This window comes from Corvus cornix, chromosome 3, assembly GCF_000738735.6.
Source record: "Corvus cornix cornix isolate S_Up_H32 chromosome 3, ASM73873v5, whole genome shotgun sequence".
NCBI classification, from domain to species: Eukaryota; Metazoa; Chordata; class Aves; order Passeriformes; family Corvidae; genus Corvus; species Corvus cornix.
In genome coordinates this window covers 103536188-103550672 of record NC_047056.1, presented here as the reverse complement: position 1 = coordinate 103550672, position 14485 = coordinate 103536188, and positions in this window count along the sequence as shown.

Below are 14485 nucleotides of genomic sequence, written 5' to 3'. Positions count from 1 at the left end.
GAAACATAAGCATAGGTGCCTCCATCTCAAGTTTAATTCCATCCTAGATGTATTTCTAGAAGACCATTAGAGAGCTGACGTGATGGTCCATGCCTTGACATCTAGGATTGTCAGATACGTGTTAGTGTTGACTTGGTCCCTACCTGCCACTGCAGAATGGCCTGGATCACCTTTGCATTTGACACATCTCTTCAAGGCTTCCAAATATGCAAGGCATGTCAAAAAGCAGTGGGTACTTATGTGTGAGCAGGTGAACAGAGGATATTTTGAGTTTATGTATGCCTTCACAGCAAAAATGGCTCAGCAAGCACTCATCATCTATAATTTTCCTGGTACCAACTAGCTTTAGTATCCTTTTTTTTCCTCTTTCTTTTGTGGAATCTCTTACATAGTCAGGTCTCTGTTTTCAGATAGTTTAAATGGTATTCATCTGTCCTATTTTTGATACTTTTATATGATCAGATCTCTTAGAATAATTTTCTAGTCAAGGTGGCTATGACACAATTTTAGACTGCAATTAAACTCATCCTAAGGTACGTGGTTAAAATAGGTCAGATGAATCACATGCCCATTTCTCCTCATTGTCTTTACAGTATGGCTAATTCAGGTGTACACCTCTAAAGTCAGGTCAAATGAATCATGCAGTGTGGTATCTCCTCAAGGACAGATTTGGAGGGAGGAGTTGCATTCCTTCCAAAATGACTTGTTACCACAGTGTTGTCAGAAGTCAGAAAGATTAATTCTACCTGCATATTTGTGTGTGATTGTCATTTTGCATGTTATTGTTTATAAGTCTGAATAAGTAAAAAGTTTCACCTTGGGAAAATAGGTATATCATTAATATTTGACTGAGCATTTTAAAATGGTTTGGTTTAAAAAGAAGCACATAATCATGCTTTCACAGCATTAGCCTCAAACATATGGCACAAAATTTGTTGGCTTTATGTCTTTCTGCCATGCTGAACACAGGAGAACAGCAAGCGTTTTATGCAGCACAAGGGAGACCAGATAGATAATGACTTAACAATGCATAAAACCTAGCAGCGCAAGGTCCATGCCTCACATAAATTAATCATTAAAAGAGACTTGAATTTACACAGCTGGTTTATACCAGAATAATTATTATTATCATGTGCTTATTTTGTTCTGGTGCTAGGAGTCCTAGACCTAAATTTGCTCTGTCCTCTAAACAAAGACTGAGAGTTGAATGAGGCCTTTCTGGGATGAATATTCTACCAAAAGCTTTTTTCAGCATAGAATAATCCTCTTCGCTTTTGATCCAATTCATCAAATATTCCTTCATGCAAATACAGTTCCTACTGAAACTGGATTGTACACAGATCAGTGAAATTATGGAAGCTATAAATAACTGGCAGCATCTAAAAGTTCAGCAAATAGGAGCAGAAGAAAGAGCAGAAAGCAGGAACGAGGAGGATGAGGGAGCTTCACTGTCAAGCTGGCTTCGGTGTCAAGAAAATGCCACATGTTTACTGCTAGGCAATAAATAACTGCATATGGTCATGACATATGCATATGCAAGTTGCTAAAGCTCAAGGCGCTGAACAACTCTGAAATGACAAGAAAGTTGAAATACCTTCCTGATGGAACTGAGGACCAAGAAATCCTTAAAGAAGGAAAAGACGTGGAGGACTAAACCTGAATATCCTTGAAGGGAAGTTCTGAAGAGCTGCGTGAGTTCACATGTGAACCAGCTCTAGTGCAGCCTGGAGATTTAATACTGGAGGAGGTACATGCATATGCGACTGTGAAGCATCTATAAGTTAGTCAGACGAAGGATGAGAGAAACCTTTAGAATCCAAATATTACATAAAAACATATGTTACTAGTATTTACATTAAAACTGTTTTCTAAGCCTTTATGACAGTATTGTTTACCTTTACACGTATGCCTTCTTAGTGAGAAGGCTGCTCTCTTTAGCAACTCCCAGTTGGATGACCTGGTTCCACATCCCCAAAGCCTGGAACTTGCAAGAGCTGGACACCATAGTAATGGATCAAAGTTATGTTTAACACCTTGCTATTTCACAGGAATTGAAAACAGAGAGACACAGAAAAAGAGGCTTTATAGAAAGGGAAAAGAGATAGCAAAAATTACCTGTAGTTTGCAGTAGTCAGGTAGATGTGAATCTTCGTTAAAAGGGATGTTATGTGCCTCAGAAATTTTTTGCCTCTACTTTTGAAGCACATTAATGATTATTATAACATGGCATTTTTTGTTGTAGCTCCATGCATTATATATTATCTATAACTATTTTGTCTCTGGGAAAGTTATGAATATTGAAGTTATTTTACTGTCTTGAATTTTGCATCCTAGCTTTCTCACAAAAAAAAAAAAGGAACAAAGGGGGAAAAAAAGCATTAAACATGTATTCAAATGAAAGATAGTGTCTATAAAAAAGATCATCTTGAAATAAGCCAGTAGACCTCCCAGGAATGTTCTATTACAAATATTGTCGCAGTTGGAATGAATACCTCCTGCAGCCTAAGCCTGCTACCATAACTGGTCTGACTCTGTTACAAGGCGTCCCAACAGGAAAAAAAAAAAAAAAAAAAAAAGTAGGGACATTTTAACGACGTGCGATGACTCTTAAGGGCTGTCCTCATTGACTATGACACAAACATCTAATGTTCCTAGTGTCACTTTCTACAATCAGCACTTTAATATGTGCAGCAATTTTTTTTTTTTTTTTTAAAGGAGATCCTATTTCACTAGATCTTTTGTAAGGGCTTTTTAGAACTGGTTGCACAGAAGCTGCCAAGACCCATATTTGCCAGTTCTTTGAACAGTTAAGCCTTCTCTCAAGTGACATTTCTGGTTGCAGTTGGGCCACCAGCCCTACACTTTGTTCCTTTTCTTTTAGCATGCTTATAAACAAAAGTAGCTGCAAGTGTGTATCTATAAAGAAGAAAAGCCATACAAGGTTTGATCAAGAGCCAACCTGTACCTTTACAACTGCCTACAAACATTTGGCTTGTGACAGACTCCACATTACCTCCAAATGTCTGTATGGATCTCTGAGACAAAAATGACATGCTCCTGCAGGCATTTGCAGGTCTGACAGAAATGCTGGCCTCTGATGAAGATTCAGAATAGACATGTACAAAAATGGGCCACTGGATTTTTAAATAACTGTTAAGAAAAATAATTACTCATTTCTGACATAACCAGTGGGAAGACAGGAGTTAGGAGCTTTGCTTTTCTAGAACACTTTTTGCTTGAGCCTAAGATACACTAACTTCCATTAAAATTCATGTCTCTTACAGAAATACACTGTTAAGTAATTATAACAGGACTGCATTTTGCTGGCCTTGGCCACATGGCACCATGGCAGGGGCCATGACTGACCCTATTCCCCCATCCTGGGCTTTGGCACTGGGAAGCGGTGCTGGCGGGGCGAGGGCACCCTTGGTGCTCCCCAAACCGACCCCTGGCCCACACCCCACTGCTCCATGACACCTCATTTGAAACAGAGACCCCCAGCCCTTCCCAAGGTGCCTTCTGCAGAAAATGAATGGGAGCAGCTCAATATGCCATGTCCTTTGCAGGGGACCTCCAAGGGCAGCTTTGACCCCAAGGAGAGGCTGGGCTGGCAGGCAGAGCTCTCCTCCTACCCTTACTGGGCTCCAGGAATGTGTTGACAGTTTGTGCTCATCACCTGGCTGAAGCACAGGGCCTATTCCTGGTTCCTAGAATGGGCTTGATTTGTGAAAAGAGGGTGTAGATGCTTGCTCTAAAATGACAGTAATTTTAAGTAAAGGCTTAAATCAAAGCTGTGGGAAACACAACTGATGAAATATTGAGATATCTGTGAAATAAAGTAGGGATTTTGAGAACTGCTTTCCAGATTAAGATGCCTCAGCCACAAATATCACAACTTGCACTCATCGCTAGGCACCACCTATGTTTTGAGGTGACAGCTGCTGCAGAAAAAAAAGATTTCTATAATCACAATACATTTTTGTGAAATACATTTTGAGATGTCTTCTTTTTCTTTCCTTCATAGGGTGTATCACTGCTATGTCAATTATCCCAGCCCTTTATTGCTGTTCTTAGCAACTTATCCAGGCCATGATAGCCATTATGACTTGCTGAGATGCACATAGCACAGCACAGTACTAATGCTCCAGCTGTGAATGGGAAATCAGGGATGGAGTCACATTTTTCCCTACTGCATGCAGGTAGTAATTAAAGCTACCAGAGATTTTCTTCATTGGATTCTCCCCTGGCTCCCTGAAGTTCCACTCACAAACTTTATTAAAATACAATCTGTGCAATGTTTTTCTGTGCAAGGTATAAAGTCCCCTTGAGAACAATTGTTTGTGAAGTGATGGGCTTTTGTTGTGCTTTAAAGTAGTTCTGATATTTCTGTATATACAGGAATACACGTCACTGTACACATCCAAGTACTTTGTTTGAAGTTTGAGTTTTATCAGTCTACACTAACATAAACATGCCCTTGACAGTTATGGGACTATGTAGATACAGTGTCATAACATTTTAAGACTTCAAAGATGAATTCTCACTATTAGAGGGTTTTGGGTGTTCTATTATATGCACAGAAATGGTTACAGACAGAAGAGAAGGGAATCAGAATGCTCAGGTTTATTTAAGAAAGCCTGATAAATATTGCTGCTCATTTTCAGCTCTTACTTTACAACTTCATGCTTCACATTTTATACATAAAACTCCTCTTGGTATATTTGTGACTTTTCCAAACTGCAGACTAAAAGTTCAGTGCCAGCTAACTTTGTCTTCTATTAATTTTTTCAATGACAAGAACGTGTGCACATGTGCTTCCTGCTCGAGGTGAGATTCATATTTACAGGATATGGAAAGTTAGCATGACAAAAGTAATGACTGTGTAGAAGGAAACTCACTTTCGTTAGCAGGCATCCTATTTACTCTACTGTCACCTCCCATGATACGCTACATACCATTTCAGACACCAAAGTTCTTTCAGTGAAAACTTCCTGCAGAGAAAATGGAAACTTTGACAGAAAAACAACAATAACATTAAAAAAAAAAAAAAAAAGGCTGCATTTACCCTGGGAAAAAATGTATCAGTGAGATCCTTTCCTCAGATATACCCACCCAGCTTCTACTGAGTCCTCTGATCACATATGAACTTGATCACAGAAGATTATTGAGAATTATTTGGTTTAATAAATAAAAAACCTACTTTTTTTTTTTATGCCCACTGCATTCTACTCACTGAGAGGCCTGGCTGTCTTCATAATAGTTTTTCCAAAACCTTTTAATTATAACCGAAGCTTAATTTTTCTGTCAATGGCAGAACTGCAGGTCTCACTGTTACTACCCATCTGCCTACATCTTTCCGCAAGAACTGGAAATTTAAGGGAAATCATTTTCCATGCACTTTACTCTCCTACAAGTCCTCTGCACTTAAAAACTGGGCTCCATGTGATTGCAACTCAAAGCACTGAAATGAACATGAAACCAGGAGAAATTCTTGTGAACTAGTGCAAAGACTAATTTTGTTTAAATTTTTTTAGGATTTCCAAAACATAATAAGAAAATAACTATTAATTTGAGTGTTTCAAGAAATGGCAAGCTTTGCATTTTTGCTTTTAAAATGAAAGTTTAGGATGCTGATTTCACCCCAGATTATAATCACCTGCAACCATTTTTTGCAAAGGCTATAACACTAAAATTTAAAAGAATGTCATTTACCCACATGATAAATTATATTCTGTGAAGCAAGATTTGACTATAAGTCAGCTCATATGAATGACTGAATTTAGAATCATGGAATAATATTCTTCTGTGCTCTGTGATGCATGAATTTAATTTTGCACAGTGATACGGATCACTGAAAATGACCATTTGCAGGGTTATGGAAGAGCTTGTCACTGATTAGAAACCATTGAGTGCAGCTGAATTTAGGAACAAAAAGGCTGAGAATGAGTATAAAGATCTGAAGTTTTAGCTTCTGAGAAAAAAAATGTGTGAATGGTTCACTAGTTACTAAAATAGATCGAGTGTTACAACAGCAAGAGCTTGTAGACGTTTCTTGTGTAATAAAAATATGGGTGGTTGCAAATTATATTGCTGTGAAGAACAGATGAGGAGAGACGCCTACTGAAACCTGATGCTGCCTTTGAACTTTAAAATTTTGACTTAATAAGCTTTGCAGTGGCGCTGCTTAGCAAAGAGCTGTCACGAAGGGCAGATTTGTTTCACAGCAGAGTTGCTTTATTAAAAATCCTCAGCATTTCCATGAAGTCCTGATTCAGAAACAGAAGGAGGAGTTACACTGAACTTGACTGCTGACCTGACAGTGAGAATGGAGCTATTGTGCCCAGGACTGAATATGCATATCTGTGCTTCTCGCCGAGCTTCACAGGGCAGTTCCCCTCCAAGAGAGATGAACCCTTTAGAGATCTGAAAGCTTCTACTGCCAGATACTGAAACCCCAAAACAGACCCTAAAGTCTGTAGGTTTCATAGCCATTAAGAGGTTAAAATACAGCTTTTAACCTTCTCCCTTTTTTTCCTCTGCTGTAGGGTAATCAATGGACTGCAAGCCATGTGCAGCAGCGTGGCCCATGGCGTCATCTTTGTGCTATTCAGCAAACTGCAAGCTAGATGTGCTCAATTAATAGTAAAGATTGTCAGGAAAGCAGAGCTGGAAATGCTTATTTGGTACTGCATGAATTGAACCTGCTTGTTTGAATAAAATACTAATTACCTCACTGACTCTTTTGCATTAAGCCTTCTCTTTATACTGTGCTTTACTTGGTGGGAAGGAGTTAGTACAATTCAGCACAAAATGTGATACAAACTAATGCTTGGGAAGGAAAAACTCTAATGGCACATTAAGTGTTGTCAATTGCATGGCTTTCTCTATTATTGCTGAGCTTTCAGGATAAAGAAAATACCATCTGTAATCATTGGTTGCACAAATAAAACACACAGAAAGGAAATTAATTCCCTCATCTTGAACCTCGGAAAAAGGCAGGGCTCTTTTCTGCTCTGCATGTGTTACTAGGAAGACTGGCATGCAACTAAATCACATTTTTTCCCAAGATTTTAACTGAATTTCAGACTCTGTGATGCAGATAGATCTGCTTGTGATTTTATCTAGTAATGATGACAAGAAAAGGTATTTTAGTTGACTTCTTCTGTGCCATCCTTGAGACATAGAGGCTGTCTTTTCTAGGAAATTTTTTAATCCTTTTTCAATTCATCTGTGGTTTTCTTCTTTCTTCATCCTGATGGAAGCTGTGGTGCAGTTAAGCATTTTCTTGTTAAGGCTGCACTGAGACAGAGCTCTTGGTTCACTCTAGCAGCTCCTTCTAAAAGTGATACCAGCAGCAGTAACCACTTCTTTTAAGCAAAGACATGCAGAAAATGCACTGAAAGACTTAGAGAATATGCTTCATTCCTGTTTTGAGATCTGTAAGGAGTCAACAGAAGGCTTTTTATGTTTCATTTGTTTTATGCAAAATCATATTGTTCTACAATTCAGTGCTCAGTTGCTCCTCTAACAACTGAATGAGCAGAATTTTTGTCATAGGAGAAATAGTTTTCTATTGCCACCTATTAATGAGCTAGAAAAGATGTTTGCACATACTGTTATCCGAGAAATACTTTTTTTTCAGTGACAAACTGAAATCTCTCTACAAGCTAGAATTGCAGGATGTCTAACTAGGACCATTGCAATAAACAGTGCCAATGAAAGGAGACCCTCCGAGCTCTTGTCACCAGTGGTGAGAAGCTCCTCTCCCTAGAATGAAAGCTCAAGGCAACATCATGATGGAAGATGGCTTTGTGAGCTTTGGGATGAATGGACCTCAAAAGACACAACAGGGAGGGGGATGAGATTAGGAAAGGTGATGTTATTGGGTAAACAGAAGAAAGTGAGATGGAATAAGATATTTATTTCCTATTCTTAGCAATGGATGGGAAAAATGAGGCAAAGATTTATGATCTATTGCTTACCTCTGCTAGGTGGGAACTAAGAGCAGCTTTCTAACCCTTGAGAAGGTTATCAAGAAGACCCATCCCTTCTGCATCCCTGGAGGTTTTCAAGGCCAGGCTGTATGGAGCCCTGAGCAGCCTGGCCTCGTGGAATGAGATGATTTTTGTAGAGGGATTCCTTATGGAACAAGGGCATATGATACCCCTGGAAAGATTGGACAACCCAGGGTTGCTGAGGAAAGGCCCCTGGCTGCAGGCAGGCCTGGAAAGCACTTGGCTGCAGGCAGCCCTGAGAGTCCTTGGCAAGGTATACACTGGCCGGCTCCCCCACTGATTAGAGGCTGTCTAGAGGGACTGGGGGTGAATCTTTGCAAAAGTAGATATAAGTTGGCATAGCTGAACAATAAAGGGAGAATGATGCTTAATCGTATTGGTGTACGTGTCGTTTATCTGGCCAGCTCTCCGGACTCGGTCCCTAACAGATTTTTAAGGTCCCTTCCAACCCAAACTGTTCTGTGATTGATTCTAAGAGAGGGACATGCTCTGCTGAGTGGTGCATGGCAGCTGGAGGAGTTTCAACGCATGTATGGTGAAAAAAGGCAAAGTTCAGACTGGTTGTAAGGCAGTGTCCTCAACACGAGGACAGTCACGGGCAGAACAGCTTTCACACAGAGGCTATGCAGTTTCCTTTCTTGAGGCTTTTCAAGGTCCAACTGGATAAACACCAGAGCAACATGGTCTGATCTCACAGATGACCCTACGTGGAACAGGATGTTGGACTAGAAACTGCCTGAGGTCCCTTCCAACACGAATTATTTTATGATTCTGTGAGCCTATGATTTTTTAATTTTTTGTGGACACAGATCTTTTTCCACACATATAAATGAACCTTCCATTTATCCTTACAATTGACTCAGAATTAATCATTGTTCATTATAAACATCTGTTTGACTGCTGACTATTGACTTTCCATAATTACCACTGTATTTATCTTTCAGATTAGTGATATTTTATTTCATTTACATATAGACTCAATGCTTGTAAGAAGAGATGTAAGGTTATTTAGAGAACTCGGAAGAACATGTTTAGCTTTTCTAGTTCAGATGCCAGAAAAGGACAAAATAGTTTACTAAGAATAAGGATATTTACTTCTTTTTAAGTAGTTTTAACATCATCTAGCTGGAGGATAGTATATGGGCTATAATTATTCTCATTCTAATAAGACAGAATAAAGAATAATGCACTTTTGGAAGTGAGGAAAGCATTATCTCAATGTTCCTAACACTTCTGTTGCTGTGCTGTTTGAATTACGTGCTAGACAAATGATAGTCTAGGCTTGGAATGTCTAAATTGTAGAGGGCCTAAATTTTCATGTTGGCACCATCTCAAATGGAATCTAACAGTACTGATACATGTATACTTTCTTTGAATTTTTGTACACCTTTTTAAAAAGGTAGCATTCTTGATTTTTCAGATTTTAGGTAAAAAAATAATTATAGGAATGTGAGGGGTTTTTTTGTCAAATGACATGTAAGACAGTTTTATACTTCTCTCCCTTGTTCTCAAATAAAAGAAAAAAGAAGAAAGAGGCCAGTCTCCTACTGGCTTGCATGTAGTATAAATGTTCTACAGTTTGTCAAACATGGATAAAGAGAAAAAAGGGCCCTGCAGAAAAAAACTCATTAGATTTACTCCAAGTAATTTTTATACATCCTGATATTTGTTTTGACACAACAAAGAACAGATAAATACAAGTGACTTTAATAAAAGCTATAGCATGTGCTTCAAGTTATTTCCTATAGCAGAAGAGCCAAATAATTGTAGGAGAATTCAGTTTTTTAAATTCCTTGAGTTTGCTGGGCACTAAGCTGATGCCCACTCCAGGAACAACCAGACCATCTCTCTCCATACTGTGCTGGAGGCTGTCACATCTGCTCATATCTTCTTCTAGAGTTGACAAGGTGAGCAACCTCTTAATATGATTCAGTCAAAATGAAGTGACCCAGGAGAGACCTACTACTTAAACTGTTTAATCTGTCTCATTTTTGACTGTAATAGCAAATCATCCCAGAAAATCTTTGGAGACAATAAACACAGGCAAGCTGGGAGTGGTGATGTGGTGGTACCAATACAATGGAACTGAGAAGATGACATCCATTCACAACTTAATGCTCCTGCAGAGGATGGTCTGGATCCTGCAAATCCTTTCCAAATAGTCAATGCAAGACAGGGTATTAGATCATATTTGGTTTGATGTATTCTTTAAACAATGGAACTGCATACATAAAGCATGCGTTAAAAACAGTATTTAAAGCTGCAAAGTTAAAATTTCAAGAATTAGGAAATATCAGAATCAAGATTTTAATGTACATTTCCCATGGTCAGATTGGGCACTTACCCTACTTTCTGGCTGAAAATCAGAGGCTTGGAGAAATGGTTTATAAACAAACACGAACATTCATGTACCTGGATTTTGCCAAAGCGTATGTATTGGATCCACACTGAGATAATATGGGAAATTCAAAGCCTGGCTTTTCCTATTACAAAAGATAGTAATCTAATTTAGCAATCCAACTGTTACTTCAAAGCACTTGTGTAATTTCCTATAACAACTGCTCATCACTTCATACATCTTCAAATTGGACTCCTGACCTTTTTAAATTACTAACAAAGATTTCAGCTCAATTGAAGTCCACTGACTGCCATGTAGCAACGGGGAAAAATCAGATGGCTGAAATTCCATTTCCATCAGCTCTGTCCCCCTCTCCTTTGACAGAGCCTGCTGTACTCAAGGAAAGCTCTACTGCTTATTTCCTGAAGCATATTTTGAATATTGTGTTGGTCAGCAGCTATATGAAGGTCTAGGCCACCTGAAAACTTCAGTGGCTCAGGAGTTGCTTCAGAAACTGTTCTCTTGCTACATGTACATTTAACTCTGATATGAGTACAGGAAAAGTGACTGAGGACCATTTCAGCTGTCTAATTTGAATTTATTCTCGGTATAACTGAGTCCTACTGGTCAGCAGAGAAAAATAATTTCAGGAGTAGAACAACAACAGCTATCATTTTCACTGAGGAGTAGCTGTAGGGCTGTGGTTCAGCCTACCAGCTATGCTTCTTCATTTATTGATGTTGCTTTGAAAGGAGCTACCTAGGCCTGGCTGTTCAGAGTGTTCAGACTCCATGATTTTGATCCAGGCTGAGAGCTTGTGAGGAGCACAAATTTAAAAAAAAAAAACAAAACAGGAAAGAATAATCTACTTTTATAAATGTTCTGCATTTATAGGGTACTATACATGGTACATTTCTATAAACAAGCTTTGTCCCTGCTGAACTCCATGGATCTTATCAAATTTTTTTTTTAAATGTTTTATAATACTAGAATATACCAACGATACACAGGTTTCTGTAAAATGTCTTCTATAGCAAATATATTAAAAAAACTGACACATAACCACCAAAACCAGAAGACAGCTCTCTGAGAAATGTCCTTTCAATGACATTCACAGATGATATAATAACACATATATATAGCACCTCAACTTAATGTTTGCTGTAGATGCTGTGTTAGCTTCCCAATCTTCCAAGTCAGCATTTCTAGGTGTGGTAATGTTGGGAGCCTTTGCTCCTCTTCTTTTCTCCATAAGTTCTATGTGAGTTCGGTGAAAAATAGAGGATTTTCAATACAGAAAATAATAGAGAAGAAGCAGGGCTGTGGTTTGGGATAATCATGACTTCACAACACACAAGTTGGGATGCTTCTTGCTTTCCATGTTTGAGTAAAAGTATGTGAATCATGCCAGATACACGTTTAAGCTGGATAAATACACTGCAGAAAATGTTTAACAGATTATTAAAAAAAAAAAATCTAACTCACATAAATTCCTAATCATCTATCTATAGCTCTGAACGATGGAAGTTATCCATCTTGTATTCTCGTGATTCCTGCAGTATTGGTTACCTCATTTGCATAAAATGAATAGAATAAATTGTTACGAATCCAAAAATATACGGTTGCCAGGATACATCTTGCTCGATGCAAATGAAAATGGGTTTGTGCCGACCAGCTTAAAGTAGTTTGGAACTTAGACATTTTCTTATTAACATTAATAGTGATAAATGAAACATTACCTATGCAGTGAGCTATTGAAATTATTAATATTTGTTTTGCAAAAGGAATGTTATTTCAAGAAAATCTGAACTAATGGTTGTACAGTGTAATTCTACTAAAATATCCTGAGGTTGCATTGTAGAAGCAGCATTCAGAGTGAATATTCCATGCTTGCTCCTTTATAAACTTTTTAATTTAAAAGGTAAGTTTCTTGTTAATTGTTTTTATGATTTTCAGTGCTACAGCCTTAATAACAAGTATCTATCAGTGTATAGAAACACTATTATTATGCTTTATCCATGCATAATATGGGGGCAAGTTAGTTACAGTTGACAACCATATCCAAAAAAAATCCTAGGGTCTAACCACATTTCTATACAATGACATAGAGAAACTCTTATTTAATATATATTATTCTGACTTGCTAAAAATGACAAAAATATAATTTATTTTTATTTTGAGCACTATATTTTATAAATCTCGAATTTTTTAAGCTGTACACATGCATATCAATATTTTTTACTTAATTTTACTTAAATTTATAATTTAATATCAGAAGTTAAACTATATAACCTTTTTGAGTAAATTTCTTTAATTTTCACTGAATGCCTAATGAAGATAATTAATGCATAAAATAATTACATTTTTATTGTTTGTCATTCAAGGTGTGTACATGTCTTTAAAGGGGGAATATATATCCTATATATTGACTTCCAAAGAGGTAGATAACAGATCAGATTTCCAGCTGTATTCAGATGAGACTCCAGTGTTTTTGGTGAGTGTTGTAGCTGCTCTAATCTGCCATGGCTGGTCCCTTGTCAGCAATGTCATGTGCCAGTTGATACAAGAGATATACTGTTTCTGCAGTAAAGGCTCAATGTGCTCTGAGAAAGAAAGCTCTTCAAGCTGAAGATACTTGAGACAATTGAGGTGAGCAAGTTTTCTCTACCCCGTGACTAATGGCTGGTTCTTTGAGAGGAGAGAAAAATATTGACAAAGCCACAGCAGCACTGTTCTTTCATAGGAAACAATTTCAGACACAAGTCAGAGTTGTAAAATTATAGATTAACTCCCTCCTCTCATCTTTTGGTTTGTTGTGTCTCGGAAGTTACTGGCTTCACTGCTAATTTTCAGTCATATAACTGAAAAAGAAGATTATGTCCCTAAATTATAAAATAGCACTGAGGTTCCTCTTCACAAGTTACCATTAAAAACAATATCGGTGGTACTGTGAATTATACAAATGACAGGATCGTACAGAATATTCATATAATTTATTTCATAGAATATATAATTATCCTTTTTTTTCTGTGTTAACCACAAAAATAAAGGGCTTCCAGACTGAGGAAATGATTAAGGGGCTGATGGAATGGGCACTGAAATTAAAGACCTTCTCCTTTGAATTTGGTAATTTCTGAAGAGAGCTCTAAACCTTTCTTTTCCTGAAAATGCCCTTTGTACTAACCTTCTTCCTTTCAGTCTGCACAGAGCTAAAATGAGCATTAAGGAAGATTTCCTTTTATTCTACAAATATACTCCCACATGTAATACTGGAGAAAAGTGCTAGATAAATACATTAGTTCTGCCTAGCAAGTTAAACATCAAAAGCTGAAAACTGATGTGCCCATCTGTTCTGAGACTGCTGGTTGCATCCAGGTGATTTTGAATGCAATTCTGAATAAAGCCATGAGTTTCAAGACTTGCAAGGCACCATACTCTACAAAAGACTAAACAACACTGTTCCAGGTAAATAAAAAACCAAGTATTTGCCATTATTGCAGATGACTTTATGAATCATGCCTTTTTAAAAAAAGAATCTATGTCACCATTCAGATTTCAGCAGATATTATAAGGCCAGCACCTAAAAAATCCGGAGATTGCTGCTATGCTGCTATGTCCCAGTTGAGCCATGGCAAATGGTTGTGTATACATTGTCATAACTGTGAAATAAAATGTGTTAAAATCTCCTCAGATTTCAGATTGCAAATCGATTTGGATGGGATTCAGTGTGAGATTCAGACTCCTAAACTTTAGATGTCTGTCAGCAGGTGTCTTTAGCTAAGTGACTTAAATATCCACTGCAGTGATGACAGATGCACTTAGCAATGGGCATTCTGAGCTACATCTACAGGTCACAGGACCTACAGGTGCTTCTGGAAGACCAGTAGAAAATAAGGCAAGATACCAAGGGTAACTTAAAAATCTCTGGATGTTTGTGCTTATCCCACCCATGGATCAGGACTGGGGTAGCTTTAAGCTGTGATAACACAGACTGTTACTGGCTGGCCCATTGCACCTCTCACCAGAGAACTGAGCATAAGTGCCTACCTGCTTCTTGTGATGTGTGAAACAACCTCATGAAAGCACCAGACCTGGACTTTAGCACTGCCTGTAATGGGAGATTAGACACCTA